The 18,174-nt window shown below is 38.0% G+C and overlaps 1 pseudogene; it reads left to right on the top strand.

Annotated features, from left to right (window-relative positions):
• The window catches only part of LOC149148223 (E3 ubiquitin-protein ligase RGLG2 pseudogene), a 93,128-nt pseudogene extending 79,221 nt beyond the window's left edge, over positions 1–13,907 (top strand).
• Positions 13,908–18,174: the final 4,267 nt, after the last annotated feature.

Below are 18,174 nucleotides of genomic sequence, written 5' to 3'. Positions count from 1 at the left end.
AGAAGTAGTTTTCGAATTCCCCTCATGCTGGAGGAGGAATCTCGATAAGTTAGAATAAGAGCTCTATATATAGCCGAAACAACAATGTAATAGGGGTTGGAAAATTTTATGGAAAAGCTTGTATTTGGCCTATGTAAGACTCATTTTCAGTAATACATGCTTGACTTCACTTCTCAGGATTCATGAAGGATTTTTTATATTAAGAATATGTGATGTTGTCCTTTCCTTAATTCTTACAAAGGTATGGATGTATAATCACTCAGAATTCACTGAATGTGCTCTGACTTCCTGTATACATTTATAAACTGTGTGGTCCCATATGAGTTTATGTTCTGAATGTTTAAATGCTGAATGCCCTGACTTCCATGTAGGGTTGAGTTCATTGTTATATTGAGGTGTTGTTGACTTCATAAGCCCAATGGATTGTTTTGTTTAATGTGTTTCCACCATTCATATTTTTCACAGTTGTTCTATAAGAGTTAGCCATCTTATCTTTAATCAAAATCATTAATCCATCAAGAGAGAGCCCTCTCAGGTTGAGGAGGCTAAGCCTCAGACTAAAGTAGGTTGAAATAGTTACTTAGAGTCAACCTGACCAGTAGCCTATCAGGATCTGATTTTGAGATAACAGAACCTGGGCTCTTTAATGTCTCCTGAATGCTTTAAACTATCCCATCGACATTTTATGGCTACTGTTCGGCCCTCTGTTGCCTTTAGAACTGTATTTGCCCCTTTTCCGAACCTATGTGAAGAGATTCCTGTGAATTTGCGAATTTCGGGCCCACTGGTAGCCGCGCATCAAAAACTGCCTCAGTTTTTCATTCCAGGCATCTGTTGGTGCAGATTTCGCGCTTCGCTCTTTTTGACGATGACGTCAGCATGAAGTCAGCATGACGTCAGCGGTGGGTCCCAGTACGGTGGTGACGTGGCAGGGTGACATCAGTAGTATGGCCAGGTGACGTGGCGGTACGGTAGGGGTGATGATGTGGCAGTACGGTGGCAGCGACGTGGCAAGGACACGGTGGTAGGAGGCCGATGTAGGATGATGACGTGGTGCTGACGTAGGAGGACGGAAGGTGATATCCGGTTTTCTCCCGCACCACCTTTCTGCACAGGAGGTATTGGGGGAGGGGCCTCCGAACACACCGGGAGGCTGACACGTGGCGGGGGTACGACGGGGAAACCGCCCATCCCCCGGACGTTAACCTCCAGCGGATCGGCATATGAGAACACCCGCCCACCGTTGGATCTGATACGCTGGGCATCGGATGGCTGGCGGGTTGATTGGGGTGGCGTGCAACTTTGGAGCAGGGCCCGCGCGAATATAAAAATAATATTATGCCGCGGGGGGTTCAAAACTTTAGAAAATGTGGGTTCTGCGGGTTAATTTAATGTTTAACCAAACTATTAAACATTAGACATTGGGGAAATGACTGCGGAGGTAGAGTTATAAGGTTCTTTTAAGGGTAAAGGGGTGTATATAGGTTATTGGTCTAACCAGAGGTTTAGACCAATCCCAGAGTTATGACACGGATGGGTTCATAATAGTCCCAGGTGGACTATTATATCCCAGAACTGTATGTGCATAGCTATAGTGCTATAGGGGGGATATGTAATATTTTTGGGGTTTTTATATAGTTTTTTGTGTAATAGGGGATAAGGAGATGATCTAGGGAGCTAGATAGTAGAGTTAGGAGTTAATATGATTTTGTGAGGTGAAGTGTAGGGGAGAGGCTAAGTTTGTGAGCTGAAACTTATACATAGGAAGTGAATGGACTGTGGAGACATGATTTTACACAAGAAGTGTGGATTCTTTTCACTGAATAAAGTCAAATATTGACTTGGTGCTTTACAAAAAATGAAGTGATAACAGGACTGGTTGGGCAGATCCCAAGATCCTCAAGGGGATGTTAGTGAGTGATTTGGGGAATGAGAAGAAGGCGGAGTTAGACATGCCTCGCTTGCGCTCCTCCGAAGGGGAATTACCTTGCACTTTGTGATCTGAATAGATATAATACTTGAAAACATGAAATGGATCACACAGCTTGATTCTGCAACCACAAAACTACTTACCCAGCCTACTTACCTAGCATTTTTTCTTCTTTTTGCATGGGTGCACTTGGACTTGCAGACCCTGATTATCCTTTTTTCTTTTGATTGCCCTCCTATCTAAATTTACACTTATTTCTTCCAAGGGCCTAGATTAAGCAGTTAGGCTCCTTTGTTTCTCTATCTACCTACAAATCTGCCAAGATTAAACTGTTTGGACAGATTTTCATTCTCTACATTCTAGAACAAGAAATTGAAACCTAGGGAAGCCAAGATTAAGCTGTTTGGCCTTCCCTTAACAGAAAATTCTTCAAAAATGTTTAACTCATCAAAATTTGGAATACAACAGTGGGGTTTAGACTAGCACACTTTCATGGCCACTTTTGGAAATATGGAGCATTGCAGAATGCAAAGTATGACATATTTGGCACTTTCAACTGTCAATCATGAAATATGAACACCTGTTGCAATAGGAGGCTAACAACTCCTTAGACTCCTATATATAGAAAGGAGGTTTTGTCATTTGTATCATCCAAGAATTGTTCATTTATGTAATGTAAAGGAGGTTTCCCCCTCGAAGAGGCTGAATTCTAAGGCATTGATCTATCTTTTCTATCTTTTCTTGAGCTGGTTTCATAACACGCATTGGGTGTAACTCCTCCTTCTACAATCAATAATGTTGTTTTTTCCTTTTCCCATATTCTTGTTCATATATATGATGCATATATGTTTAAATGGTTTCGATTCCATTTGTTTATAGTAGATAGATCGTATGATTTGATCGTTGTCATCTTTTGTTTCTATTGAAAGGTACCAATTGAGAAAATTCAGTTGGAGCAAGAGTGATGAGAGCAATTCAAAGGAGATCAAAGGAGGAAAAATATCATAAGTAGGTTCCTTCATCTCACCTATCTATTGTAGGAAAAGGTTAAACTACTTTCTTTCTATTGTTCTAAGTGTAACTACCCACTTAGGGAAGATGTACTTGTCCGTAGGTATAAATTCCATATAACAAATTGGCGACTCCACTTGGGAACGACCATCGTTCCTGGTAGTTTACCCTTACCATATTACATCCTAGTAGACTTTACTTGACTTCATTGATCTCTTTTCAGTCATTTTGAAGTGTTTTTTGGTCAAAAAGTGTGCTTAAGTGTCTCTTGATTGGACTCTCTGGCACCAGCACAATGTTGGTCTTGAAATAGTGCGTTGCAGAGAAACGCTAGCTTAGAGACAATGCACTCACCACACTGTCTCCCACTCAAGGCTGCGCTAATCCATGTCAAGCTCAAAAACACATCTTTTTCTTGGCTTTTTTACAAATTTTCTTTTGATATTGTTTGCTGAAAGATCAATGTTTTTTATGCTCTAAAAGTAATTTGCATTTCTTCTCTTAGCCCTGGTTTGACCTTGATTTTTTAGTGTTTCTTAAGAGATTTCTTTATCATTATCAATTCATTGTCAAAGTTATCTTACATAGATTAGTCTTTTCTAAAAAAAAATTGTTGTAAAGTCTCCATTTCTTTGAAAAAGAAACTCTCGTAAAGTTTTCGTTTCTTGTGAAAAGAATTGATTAACCATTTGTGCATTTAGTTTCCTTATGTTCATCTAAACATTAAAGGAATGAAAAGAATGTTTCTCATTTTAGTTGCATTCTAGGAGTTTCGAAAACATCGCACGGTGAACCTGAAAGGCAAACTTTTAAACAAGATCAGCTAAAATTTATCTCAATTAACCTAATGGAGCATTGTAACTTAACGCATGACTTTTAGAGGTTTAGGCTAGAGATATGTTCTGGCATCGTTAAGCATAGCTACTTTTGCTAATGGTCTGTGATACATTCCGAGTGTGATACCTCATTCCACGTATGTATGTATATCGTATCTCGTCCACGTACTTTCAGGTATATAGGGCTGTTATAGTACGAAAAGTATAAAGGAATGATCTCACTGTGTGGTTTCACATTAGACAACACTAACACGGATTGGGCCTCCATGTACTTTCCGGTATATATGGGAGGACTATATTAGGTCACTATCCATCCATAGGTAACCGATTTAGCCACCTTGTATACTGTGATACACCAAAAACAAAATTCGGGGAGATTGCCTGCACGTATGTTAAGCCCTTGGTTTACTGAGGTAGTATATTATAGTTCACATTTACTTGGTAATCCATTTGCCTAGATTACCCTCTTTTTGTTTATTTTTGTTTGTAATAAAATCAATCAGGAATCATGGAGGAAAATCAACCTTTACCCCATCGTTCACAGAGGACAACGAGTAAACTGCCTTTACCCCCTGATGCTACACCTAGTTAGAAAAAGCGGTATCATTTAACTGAGCCTGGTACATCACAAACTTCTGGTTCTTCATATGATTTACTAGAGTCACATATATCGGTAAGTATTGTGATCCCAATTACTCCTACTATTACTGGTCTATCTGCTACTGAAGTGGAACCTTTACAATTATTTGAGGAAACTAAAAGTGAACTTAGCCAAATGGTGACTGAATTTTTCCACCAAGAAGTTGATCCTCAACCCAAAGTTATTCAACAAGAAATTACTTCTGAATTGAATCTGTTCAATTGGAAGTTGATCCCAAACCTATCACAGTTCAACCAGAAGTTACTTTTGAGCTAGAATTTGTTTAAGAAATTAATCATGAACCTGTTGTTCCTTTACCAAAACACTTGGATCTTGATGTTGAGCAATCAGAAGTTTTTCCCGTATGGGAATATGATCGACCAATTTATTCTTAGACATATGTAACTGCTGAGACTTCTCCTTTACCACAGATTCAAACACTGAAAATTTATTATAGACCTGATGGTGAAATCCTTCCACCTGGTTTGATTTCTATTGAAGAGGAATCTGAATAAGAAACTTCACCCAAAAATCCAACTCGTTTTGGACCAAGGCTTTATCTTTATTCTTCTTATCCTTAGTTAATTACTCCTCTTGATCCTATTTACTTTCAAACTCCTGTAGATTCATTAGGAAATTTATTGGGTCATTTGGCTATGGCTGAAATAGCATCCCAAACTGTATCGTGTCTTACAGCTGCAACAACATCTACTATCTCTACTTCCTCGATGTCTAGCAAAACACCTGAGTTGCATCTGTATGGTGTTCCGTCCATCCCAATGGGTTACCAATCATTATTTGGAACTCACTCTGGTGTTGCTTCTAGTCCATGGTCTTCAACCATGTTGTCCATGGGAATTTTACCTGGTTCTTCACTTACGAATATTGAACATTTTGATCCATCAAGTCAATATCAATTTGGTCCATATGGTTACCATCCAATGTATCCACTTTACACTAGATTACTTTCATATGGAGAGCAATATTCCCAACATGCTTATCCTCCATTTTCTAGGGTGAAATCATATGGAAGTATATTGTCATCTTTAGGTCCAACTTATTCTGTAATTATTGTTTGTCAATGGTAGCCTACAATGCCCATTCAACCAAGGCTTGTGTATCCATCACAACCACTGAAATCTATTTCATCCATACCTACTATGCCTATCATTATGACTTTACCACAGTCACTCAATTAATTGAATCACAACCTTTGAAAGCCAGTCCTTCAACCTATAACCCCCAAGCTTCAAGTCTACAGACTCAGTCTTCTCAAGCCATTTTACAGCAACCATTTGCGTTTGGAATCCAAAAACCTCAGGCTAGTTTACCATTAACTGGGATGACTCATACTTATACTGGTCTAATTTATTCACAACTTGGTAAAACTTACATTGGTGGGAAATAACTATTACATCAACAACCATGGAAACCAAAATATCAACAACAACAATTCCAACAATACCAAACTTATCCTGGACTTGGTCAACAATCCTATGGTGGGTTTGGTCAGCAAGAAGTTTACCCAAGTCCTGGTCAACAAGCCTATGTTGGGTTTGGACAACAAAAAATTTATACTGGTGCCCAGCGACCACCTTATACCGGATATGCTCAACAAACCTACCCCTATCAAGGTTACCAACAAAAAATTCCTTATGCTGGAATGCAAAGGCCTATTGCCCAAGAAATTCCATCTTACCCCGGTTACGCTCAACCTAACCTAAACTGACAATTTTCTTTTGTTGTAACATTTGAATTATTGAATTTAAATCGGCTTACCAATGATCTCATTCTTTATGCACCTTGGTGGTCGCTGATTCCACATAAATTACCTTTTGATATTCCTAAGTTCAATGGAAACCCTGGAGAAGATCCATCTAATCTTGTTATGACTTTTCATTTATAGTGTTCATACAACTCCCTAAATGATGATTCAGTTAGACTACGTCTTCCCAGCGAACACTTTCTGGGCCAGCTACAAAGTGGTATATTGAATTACCACGAGCTTCAGTTGATAACTTCACATCCTTAGCCACTACATTTTTAACCCACTTCCAGTTACCCATCAGATATGAAACTGGGGAACTGTTGACCAATTTTAAATAGACCACTGCTACTCACATTTCTAATCATATTCATGAGTGGCGTCATCGTCGTCGAATGGTCAAAACTTTTGTTCATGATCAGCAATTAGCTGAGTAGTTTATCAAATCCTTGTTGCTATCTATCAACGAGGATGTGGCTAAAGGAGGAGTTGTTACTGAAGAGCAAATAATTTCTCATGCCCAATAATTAGACTTGATTTACACCCAGTCAGGCATGCTCTATGATAATATTCCAAATGCACATAGAATAGTTTTCACTTTTCCATCACCTCATGTGATAGGTTCTTCAAGCACTCAAACAACGAGTAGACCATCTAGTCAAACACATGTTATTTCCAATCAAACTTCTAATACACTTGGTAATACACTTGCTTCCGAAATAAATTTTCTATCATATGACAAAGGTAAAAATGAAAAGCAACCTAGAAGCAAGAAAAAGGGGAAAACCAAAAGAAACAAAATCTCCCCCGAAGAGAAATCATGTGATTCCTCTTCTCTAGCTAGGAAAACTTGTTACCCATGTTTAATTTTTAACGATGAGAACTTTACGCGATATTTTTCTCACTGCTCTGAAGTATCAAAACTTCTTAAGACTTCTAGTACATCCACTATGTTGACAGACCCTTTTCCAAACCCAGAGACTCATTTGGTTGCTACAGACCATGCTTCCACTTCAAAAGTGCTTATCCTATTCACCACTAAGCCTAAGGCTGATGTTTTGGTGACTACACGAAGTAAAGATTATGGTAATCCATTGCCGTCATCGAATAACCAGACTACAAATCAACCCAATACTTCAACTTCTACTTCATCTGACTCTATTCCACCACCCATTACACCAGAGTTAACAATAAAACTGCCTAAGGGATTTGTTCATAAATCTACATTAGACCCTCAAGATCGAGTAGTGAAAAATTATAACATAGTAGAATATTTGACTCAGTCACCTTCTGCTATGTCAATGCTTGAGGTGCCTCAAAATTGTCCCTCCCAAAAGTAGGCTTTATTGTTAGCTATTGGTTGAATTGATCCAACATATTCCAATCTCGTGGTTTTTAACCATGCGAGTTATATGCCACAATTACCAGCACAGTTAGAATTATTGATCCATGTAAAGGCTTTGAATAAACTTGTTCACCGAACCATTGTTGACGAGGGTGCATCTACTTGTATCATGTCAACGAATTGCTAGAAAACACTTGACTCACTGCCTTTGTCATGATCACCTACAACGTTAAAAGCTTTTTACAGTCGCACTTATACACCTTGTGGAATTTTAAGTAACCTGTAGATAGGACTAGGGGGAAAAACTATAACTGTTGAAGTTGAGGACATTGATGGACCCCTTGACTACAATATTTTACCAGTAAGACTGTGGGTTTACGCTATGGCTGCTGTGGTTTCAACATACTTTCATATGATCGCTTTCCCTCATAAAGGAAAAATCATGGTAATTGATCAACTCGCCTTCTTGACCTCTAGTTCATAGGAAACTGGAAGCATTCTATTAGTTCATGGACCCCCGCTATCTCTTGAGAACGTTGGAGTAGTCTCTTCAAATATTCTTCCCTAATGGGCAGTTTTTCACTACAGTCACCATCACAAATGTCAGAAGTTGCAAAATTTGAGACCTATAACGTGATATCTTCCACTTCATCTAACTCACGGAATATTTCCAATAATTCTGAAGTTGATATGTGTAATAAAACCATTCCGCTAAACCCAACTGAGATCACATAACAATCAATCTTTTTGGCTTGCGAGAAAAATCCAAATCCATCATCACCAATTGTATGGGTTGATCATTTGTTAGAATATAGTACTTCCTCTGATCCTTTTTCACGTACATTTTCTACTAATGAAGGAATCATCCAATCAATGATGACAGAAGAAGAACCATGGGTAGATTATCATCATCAATCCCATCTTCTAGATCACATAGAAGCTATTCCAAATGAACTAAATAACCCTTCAATCATTGATTTCCTTTCGAATTTTGTATTTATAGACACAGTCGATTCCGAACAAAACTTATAGAATATCAAATAAACCATTTATATTGATATTTCGACCAAACTTGAAATTGTAGAAAACATCCATGTTGGCAAATTTTCTTCTCCATTAGAACTTGAAACTTATGTGCTCTTTTTCGTGAATTCCATGATATATTTGCTCGGTCATATGAGGAAATGCCAGGTATTGATTCTAGTGTAGTTGAACATGAGATTAAAATGTATCCTAATGTCAAATTGGTACGACAATGCCTCCATCCTATTCATCCGAAGAAGGCTGCTGCCATAAAAGCAGAAGTTGAAAAAAAATTTCATGCTGGTTTCATATACCTCATTCCTCTTACCGATTGGGTTTCTCATCTTGTTCCTGTCATGAAGAAAGAAGGAACAATACAAGTGTGTGTTGATTATAGGGATGTTAATCATGCTTTTCCAAAAGACAACTATCCCACTCCCTTTATTGACCAGATAATTGATGACTATGCTATATATGAAATATTTTCATTTATGGATGGATTTTCCAGCTATAATCAAATCAATATTCGCCCAGAAGACCAATATAAAGCTGCCTTTATTTGTGCCTGGAGCACATTTTCATATAGGAAACTCCCTTTTGGTTTGAAGAACATTGGGGAAACTTTTTAGTGGGTAACAAATTATGCCTTCCATGACATCAAACACATTTTTCAACCTTATCGAGATGATTTACTTGCTCATTCATGAAAATGGGTTGATCACATGCAACATTTGAGAGCCGTCTTTTTACGGTGCTAACACTACAAAATTTGACTCAATCCACATAAATGTGTTTTCTGTGTTGGTTCTGGTTGTTTTCATGGTTTCATAGTGTCTAAAGAAGGAATTTGACTCAACCCCTTGAAGGTTAAAGCAAATTCTTGATTTTCCTCCGCCTTCCAATTTACTTAAGTTATAGAGGCTCCAAGGGAAGGCGAACTCGCTAAGGAGATTCATTCCAAACTATGCCGAAATGGCTAAAGGATTTACTTGTCTTTTGAAAAATGGAATTCCCTTCCGTTGGGACCAGGTTGCACAAGCTTCCTTTGATCCTCTCAAAGATACCCTAATCCGAGCATCATTAATGTATGCCCCTAATTATCAAAATGACTATTTACTGTATCTCACCACTGCAGATACAACCATTTCTATGGTTTTAGTCCAAGAAGAATATGGGATTGAACATCCAATATATTATTTGAGTCACAATCTCATTGATACAGAAGTTAAGTATTCTTACGTTGGGAAGCTATCTTTGGCTACCGTTCAAGTTGTATAGATATTTTGCCATTATATCCTGCTTCAAAAGACCACTATCATTTCAGATTGGAACCCTATGACATACATATTGTCACGTCAATTGCTATGGGGGGGGGTATTCAAAATTGATTGTCATTTTGTAGGAGTTTGATTTGGAATTCATCAAATCCAAGTTAAAGAAATCTCTAGTTTTTTCCGAGCTTCTTTGTGACGTTCCCTCTACCACAATCCACTCAACGATAGAACCATCAATTCTAGATGATTCTTTGTTTCTAATCTCGTCATCTAGCCGTTGTTATGGACATATATTGATCTATATCCAAACCCAAAATTTCCACCTGATACTTCTCTCTTGCAACAACAACGTATTCGATATCAAGCCAAATATTATCTAATCATTATCGATACCCTTTACCGTCATGGTATCGATACGATTTTACGAAGGTGCCTCACACATGAGGAAGATAAGAAAGTTTTGAATGATTTCCATTCTGGTGCTTGTGGTCGACATTTATTTGGTTATGCTACCGCATAGAAGATTCTTCATGCTGGTTACTTCTGGCCTACCATATTTAATGATTGCATTACTACTGTCAAAAGTTGTCATGCATGCTATATTTTTTACCGTAAAACTTGATTACCACCTACACCACTACATCTTATTATCATTGTTGGACTATTTTCAAAATGTAGCATTGATTTCATGACATGTAACCCTGACTTAGTCATGGGGCATGGGTATATTATTGTTTTAGTTGACTATTTTACCAAATGGGCTAAGGCGATGCCTACACTAAACAATAGTGGTGAGATAGCTGCACTTTTTTTCTTCAACCATGTGGTTGCACGGTTTGGTGTACCACAAGCTATAGTTACAGATCATGGTTCCATTTTCGCAATCACATGATGACTGAATTAACTGCCAAATTAGGACTTTCACATGATAGTTCTACTCCTTATTATCCAAAAGCTAACAGACAAGTTGAAGCCATCAACGAAATCCTTAAGTGAATGCTTCAATGAATGATAGGAGCTCACAAACAAAACAGCATTTAATCCTATACTCAGCTTTGTGGGCTTACCAAACCTCGGTAAGAAACTCAACTAGATTCACACCTTTTCAATTGGTGTATGGTCTAGAGGCAATCTTGTCAATACAATGTGAAATTTCATCATTAAAACTCGCAGTTGACTTGTTACCTGACACTTCTAATCAAGAAGCACGTTTCCTAGAACTCATCCATCTAGATGAACCACGTCGTGAAGTCACATTTTCCAACGAAGCACATAAGAAACGAATTAAGGTGCAATATGACTATAATTTCAAGCCTCACATATTCTCAGAAGAAGACCTAGTCTTGCTTTAGGATCAGGAAGCTGATAAATTAGGAGTAGGAAAATTTGAACCACTATGGATGGGCCCCTACATTGTCAAGCGTGTTTTGGCAAAAGGTGCTTACTAGTTGGTTGATTATGATGGAATTCCATTGTTGCAGCCCACATAACAAGTCATATCTTAAACGTTACTATGCTTGATTGTGCGTAGTAAAAAACACTGTATATATGCTTTGATTGCACGTGTGTGTCACAGTGTGACTTTTAGAGTTTTTATGTGGTTAAGTAATCTGCTTTGCATTTGTTGCAGACGTCGAAACATTTGGAACCATTTTTTGGTTATGCCGATGGTGCTAGTCATAGTATGCAAAGCCTATCTTCTGCAACATGGGACATATTCTCTCCAAGTAACGAGTTAGTGAGTTTTCAAGGGATTTGTATTGTCGTTCTATGAACAATATCATTGAGTATAACACATTGATCGAACTCCTCTTTGATGCCATTTTGTTTGGCATCCGCCGAATCATCATTAGGCTAGACTCACAACTTGTCATGCTACAACTTACAAATGTTTATACCATCCGAAATCCAACTATTTATTATATATTCCTTAGAGTTCATCTCTTGGAAAGACATTTTGATTACATTCAATATCAACACATTTCCAGGAACTTTAACACATTATTTAATTCTTTAGAAATCTATGTGTTAAACAAACATTTACGACATATGTAAAAAGAAAATTTTTAGTTCACATCAATATTTGAATAGGATTGCACATAACCATATAAAAACACTGAAAGTAAAATAGATAGATGTTTAAAGTTTTTAAAAAAATTTGTGTCCAAGACATGTTGGTCATCTGACCTCAAAACTCAAAATGCATACAATAAATCATCATAAGTAGATCTAATGATGTTCATGATAATAGGTCATTGCCTGAGCTATCATGCGTAATAGCCTCATCCAACAGCTAGGTACACCAATAATATGGCGCTCTAGTCTCATTGGTAACTCCTCGATCCGAACATCCGGTATACCGAGGGTTAACCCCTCTATATGATCCTGAAACCCCTCCATTCTCTCAGTCAAATCCAAATCCTGGAGAACTTCTCTTCTGACATTTCTCTACATTGTTTCACCCACCTCCTGTTGATGACCAATTAGTCGAACAATGTCAACATATGTATGCATGAGAACATTTTTATTTTAGTCTTGGTGTTATCACTTAAGAATTCTAATTTCAAAACCACTCACATTAGTTTGATGGTAAAAAAAAATTCAGTGCTAGTCTAGCTTTGAGTTTTTGTTTGCCTTAGAGTCTGAGTCTAAGGAGTCCACTATGCATCCTCATTCTTCACTGGTCTCATAATTTACACAATTTCCATGTGTCAACTTTGTTCAAAGGTTATTATGTGCTACAAAGCTCTTTAGATGATTTCGTAGCGCATAAGTCAGTTTTAAGTGTTTTCGCAGCGCAACATGTTTCTGGTGATTTCGTAGCGAAACACGGTCTAAGTGATTTTGTGCTGATCCATAGCAAATCTCACCCAGCTGTCATACTTATCAGAATCCGCTGTGTTTTAGATTGTTAGGTGTCGTTGTATTGGCACATGTTGCAGTTGTTGCTGAGAAGGAGACAAAGGGTTCTGTTTACTATCTGAATGCATTTAATGGAAAGTTGCTTGCTGGCATCAATCAAAAGATTCAGTTATACAAATGGGAGCTTCGTGATGATGGTTCAAGAGAATTCCAGTCTAAATGTGGCCATCATGGGTACCATCATGGGTACACTACAGCAGCAGAGGCCATAATATTATTAATGTTAATAATACCTGGATTGGACCGCCTGTGGGATTCTTCATCCTATGGTCCTTCACCAACAGTTCCATCGGAAATTTATGCACAACTAGCACAACCAGCGACTAAACAGAAGTTGCAAAGGGAGATAGTCCCACATCTTCGACTGGCTGGGCCAACATCTTTTGCCCCAATTATTGAAGCAGCAATCCGTATTGTGGAACAGAGTGGTGGGCAGTACCATGTTCTCTTGATAATTGCAGATGGACATGTAACAAGAAGTGTTGACACTGACAATGGACAACTGAGTACACAAGAACAGAATACAGTCAATGCAATAGTGGAAGCCAGTGAATATCCACTATCAATTGTCTTAGTTGGAGTGGGAGATGGGCCTTGGGACATGATGCGGCAGTTTGATGATAATATTCCAGCTCGAGCATTTGACAACTTCCAGTTTGTGAACTTTACAGAGATTATGTCAAAGAATGTTGCTCAATCTAGGAAGGAGACTGAGTTTTCCCTTGCATCACTTATGGAAATACCATCTCATTACAAGGCCACACGGGATCTTCAAATACTGGGTCGTCGCAGAAGCAAGATGCCTGATAGGTCTCCTCTTCCGCCAGCACTTGGCAATGATAATCATGCTGCGAGGCAACAATATCAGCGTGCAGATAGTTTCCAAACAAATAGCTCCCGAAATCGTTGTGTTGATTCCTTTGCAGGATCTGCTCCTCCAGAAGCCAAGGATACACAGGATGCTCAACTGTGTCCAATCTGCCTGATGAATGCTAAAGATCTTGCTTTTGGATGCGGTCATCAGACCTGTTATGACTGCGGACAGAACATTGTTACATGCCCTATATGTCGCAGTGATATCACAACCAGGATAAAACTGTATTAAAGTCAATGCAGATTTCGCAGAAAGATAAATATCTATTATGACTTGGCCATCTGAAATACGCCGAATTGGGGCTGGATTGGCATGGGTCCATGTTCTATTGTGTGGATTTGCACAGTAGCTACGATAAGGAGCTTTTTGGCATACTTGAGCAAAGGGGCAGAGTGAAGACCAGAAGTGTGAACGTAAGGCCAATGTGGATAATTTAGTGCTTCGTTCAGGTGTCAAGACAGTAAAGCGGCGTGTTAAGAGGGTAAGTGGGGATTGAAAGATGAAATTTGTATTGCTTCTGCTGTACAAGATGGTATAAATCGTGGTGCATATGGTGTGACATCTTTAAAAGATGCAATGTATTTTTCCAAGCATCAAGCGTTTTGGACTGAAGTGACTAGAAGATTTAAAGAGGAGATTGGGCACTATCCATCAACAGATAAGTTGTTTCAAAAGTTTAGGAGCATGAGGTACAGGTACTTGAGTATTAAGCAGAGTGATATCCAAGAATTCAACAAGCATGATAAGGACCTTTTCAATCTACTTGAACAGGTTTTTGACAATGGTAGCTGTGTCACTTCTGATTCAGATATTAAAAGACAAGACAAATCTGGTGCTCCTTTTTCAGGCAATGAAATTGAAGATAAGGTATACAAACAGAGTAGAGTCGAAGACTGTGTTTTTGAAATTACACAGCAGTTTCGTAGCGCGCTACGAAACTGCTGTAGCTGCACGTTACAATTGAGTTGATCAATTATGATTGACAAAGCAGCAAATCTTTTTGAAAGGTTTTGTCATCACACAGGTATATGGGAAAGACTTACAGCACATCAAGGACGTGGCACTCATTACTAATTCAAGAAAATCAACGTGGCTAATTACTTCCGAATATCTTTGAGGAAAACAAAGGCATAAAAACAGGGACAGTTTCCTGTTTCTCAGCAGAGGTAAAGGGATATGACATTAAGGACCAGTAAGAAGCTTCGAGCATCCATCACAGCTAAACTAAAAAAGACCAATTGTCAGAGAATGAGCCTGTTTTCTCCTTTTTCTCGTAGGAGCACCATCTTGATTGTAATAAATGCTATGTTCAGCATGATGTAGAATTAGAATCCTAATTGTTTTAGGTTTCTAAAGCTGTCAATTAGTAGTCAATTGTATTTATTAGTTAGTTAAAGGGTTAATAGGTGTCATTAGAAATAGACTTCGAATTCCCCTCATGCTGGAGGAGGAATCTCGATCAGTTAGAATAAGAACTCTATATATAGCTGAAACAACAATGTAATGAGGGTTGGAAATTTTATGGAAAAGCTTGTATTTGGCCTATGTAAGACTCATTTTCAGTAATACATGCTTGACTTTACTTCTCAGGATTCATGAAGGATTTTTTATGTTCAGAATATGTGATGTTGTCCTTTTCTTAATTCTTACAGTGGTATGGATGTATAATCACTCAGAATTCACTGAATGTGCTCTGACTTCCTGTATACATTTATAAACTGTGTGGTCCCATATGAGTTTATGTTCTGAATGTTTCAATGTTGAATGCCCTGACTTCCATGTAGGGTTGAGTTCATTGTTATATTGAGGTGTTGTTGACTCCATAAGCCCAATGGATAGTTTTGTTTAATGTGTTTCCACCATTCATATTTTTCATAGTTGTCCTATAAGAGTTAGCCATCTTATCTTTAATCAAAATCATTAATCCATCAAGAGAGAGACCTCTCAGGTTGAGGAGGCTAAGCCTCAGCCTAAAGTAGGTTTGAAATAGTTACTTAGAGTCAACCTGACCAGTAGCCTATCAGGGGCATGATTTTGAGATAATATTTTGGTGCGTCTGTCGGGAGTCTGAAGATTATTCATTCCCGAAATCAAGAGACTGAACTTCTGAAGGTAGTAGGAGCTCAGACATCATTTTGAGGCTGCAAAATTACCTTGCCGACTCCACACATCGAATAAGAAATTGGAAGGTGACTCCACTGCTAGAAGATCAGTAGCTTGATGAAGTTACAAGATGAATTCCACTGCAAGAATGAATGCCAGGTATGCTCCTATGAATCGGTCTCATATCCCTGGTTTTCCAAATCCTATGCCAAAGGTTGATTGGTTAGAGGATCTTCCGATATTCAAAGATGAAAAGAAAGACAATGCTGCTCTTCATTTGGTTAGGTTTCATATGCATTTACGCAGTCTTAAGGTTCATTTCCCTGAAGATTGTCTCATGAGGATGTTTATGACCACTTTAGAAGGAAAAACATGGTCTTGGTATAAAAGTTTGGAAAATGGTTCATTATATTCTCTTGCTGATTTCCATGATGTGTTCTATGACATGTATAAAGAGTGTCATCCCTCATTGCTGGTTAAAGATTGTTGTAAACATTCTACGAGTTTTATTCAATATTTCGAGGATTGTTATGATGATGATGAATTTATGGATGAATAAATTTTAGAGGCTCTTCATAAAAATGCATTTCAACACCAAGAAGAAAGTATAACATCTCATGAAATGCAGCATGAAGAGCAGCAGGGATTTACTTGTGAAAACCATGTTTCATCCTTTGATATGAATGAAGAGATGCAGCAGTATTCTCAGTCTTCGAATCATAATGAAGATAAAAATGATTACACACAACAAGAAGAAATATTGGAAGAAAATTTTTATAACCCTCAGGTAGAGGAAAAGGTTGATCATTTATGTAATTCCTTGCAGCAGCTTCAATCAAAGAATGATCACAATAGTGAGGAAAATTACATTGTCTATGGGAGTCATGAAGAAAGGCAGTTGGATAGCACATCAAAGGAATTTTTTGTGGCTAAGGATCAGTTTTCTAAAGAGATAGAATGTTATGATGATTATCAAAATAACCATGTTTTCTTTGACCCTATAAATGAATACATGGCAAAGTTTTGCACATCAACATTTCAATTTCATTTGCATTATGAAGATCATATACATTATAGGTTGATTTGGTCATCTCACTACCATGGTTATTTTGAGGTTGAATGCAGTCAAGAGCCTCCAATATCAGAGAGGATAATTAATTGGCTTTATTGGAAATATCATGTTTCTTGAGCTACAAGTGGAGCTTGCAGCTGATAGGGTAGGTAGGTAGGAAAATGCAAATAAGCTCAAGGTTGACTGAGCATTTTTTTTCAATAGTGGTAGATTTCTTTCTCTCACAATGATCATCAATTTTAAGCCCGAGGTGAAGGCCCAAGAAGATTAAAGGGGATGCTTGTCAAACAAATTTCTGTTTATCATAAGAGGATAAGGCACTGGACCTGCGAGTTCTTAGTGTACCACAAGGGCACACTATCCCAAGTGGAGCCACTGTTATCACTGAAAAGATTTCAAAGGAAAAGGGTAAGGTAAGGGAGAATTGGTCTTGGTTATTCTCATGCTCCTTTCATGCATAAGAAGCACATGGCAAAGCTCAGGTTCAACATACATCAGAGTTTTCCATTTAAACTCAAGTAAGGCAGTTAGCACTCAAGAAGAAGAATGTAGCTTTGAGGAAGTCAGAAAAGAAATTGATGTCTACCAACCTTGAGATTGCCCAATTCAAGGAAAGGAATTACTTACAAGGTATAAAAATCAAGCAAAGGAGACAACATGGTCAGCAGAAGGATTCGAAGACAAGCATAAGAATGAAAAGCATAAAAAGGGGGAACTTTCTCTCCTTGTCTTTAACCAGTCCACTTCTAGGAGCGTTTCTGAGCAGTTAAAAAACTCATATCTAAGAAGTGAAAGAGGTTTTCATTCCTAATATACTTAAGTACAAAAACCTCTTCCACTTTCTCCAAATACATTATGATATGAGAGAAATTAATGACCAAAGTTGCGCTACGAAACTGCTGTAGGTGCAGTTTTTCATCTCCTGTTTTACACCTGTTTTTCAAAGACACATTCTGGGCAGTAGGAAATATGTTTCAAAAACCCAAGAGAGGTTTTTGTTAAGCATGGATTGGTTCAAAAAATCCTCCTTCAGTTTTTCCAAATACAGCTTTTATGAGAAGATATGAACTCTATCCCAAGACCTATGTTTCAGCCAGAACAGTTGCAATGTGGTTAAATTCCAGGAGGTCTCTAGAGAAACTGAAAGCATATTTTTGGAAACTGAAAGAGGTTTTTATTCCTAACACATTGAACTAGAAAAAAATCTTTCATTTTCTTCAAATTGATTATGAGCTGGGAGAAACAGGTGACTCAAACTTGCGCTACGAAACTGCTGTAGGTGCAAGTTTTTCACAGGCATATTTCTCTGTTTGACATAGGTTTTTCAAAGACACATTCTGGGAGGTAGGGAAGGTTTTTTAAAAAACCAAGAGAGGGTT

The sequence above is a fragment of the Pinus tabuliformis genome, chromosome 9 (genome assembly GCF_031772625.1).
Source record: "Pinus tabuliformis cultivar Carrire ecotype Pingquan chromosome 9, CPIR1, whole genome shotgun sequence".
NCBI lineage: Eukaryota > Viridiplantae > Streptophyta > Pinopsida > Pinales > Pinaceae > Pinus > Pinus tabuliformis.
The sequence above is the reverse complement of the archived record's forward strand: the minus strand, read 5'-3'. Positions and strand labels throughout refer to the sequence as shown.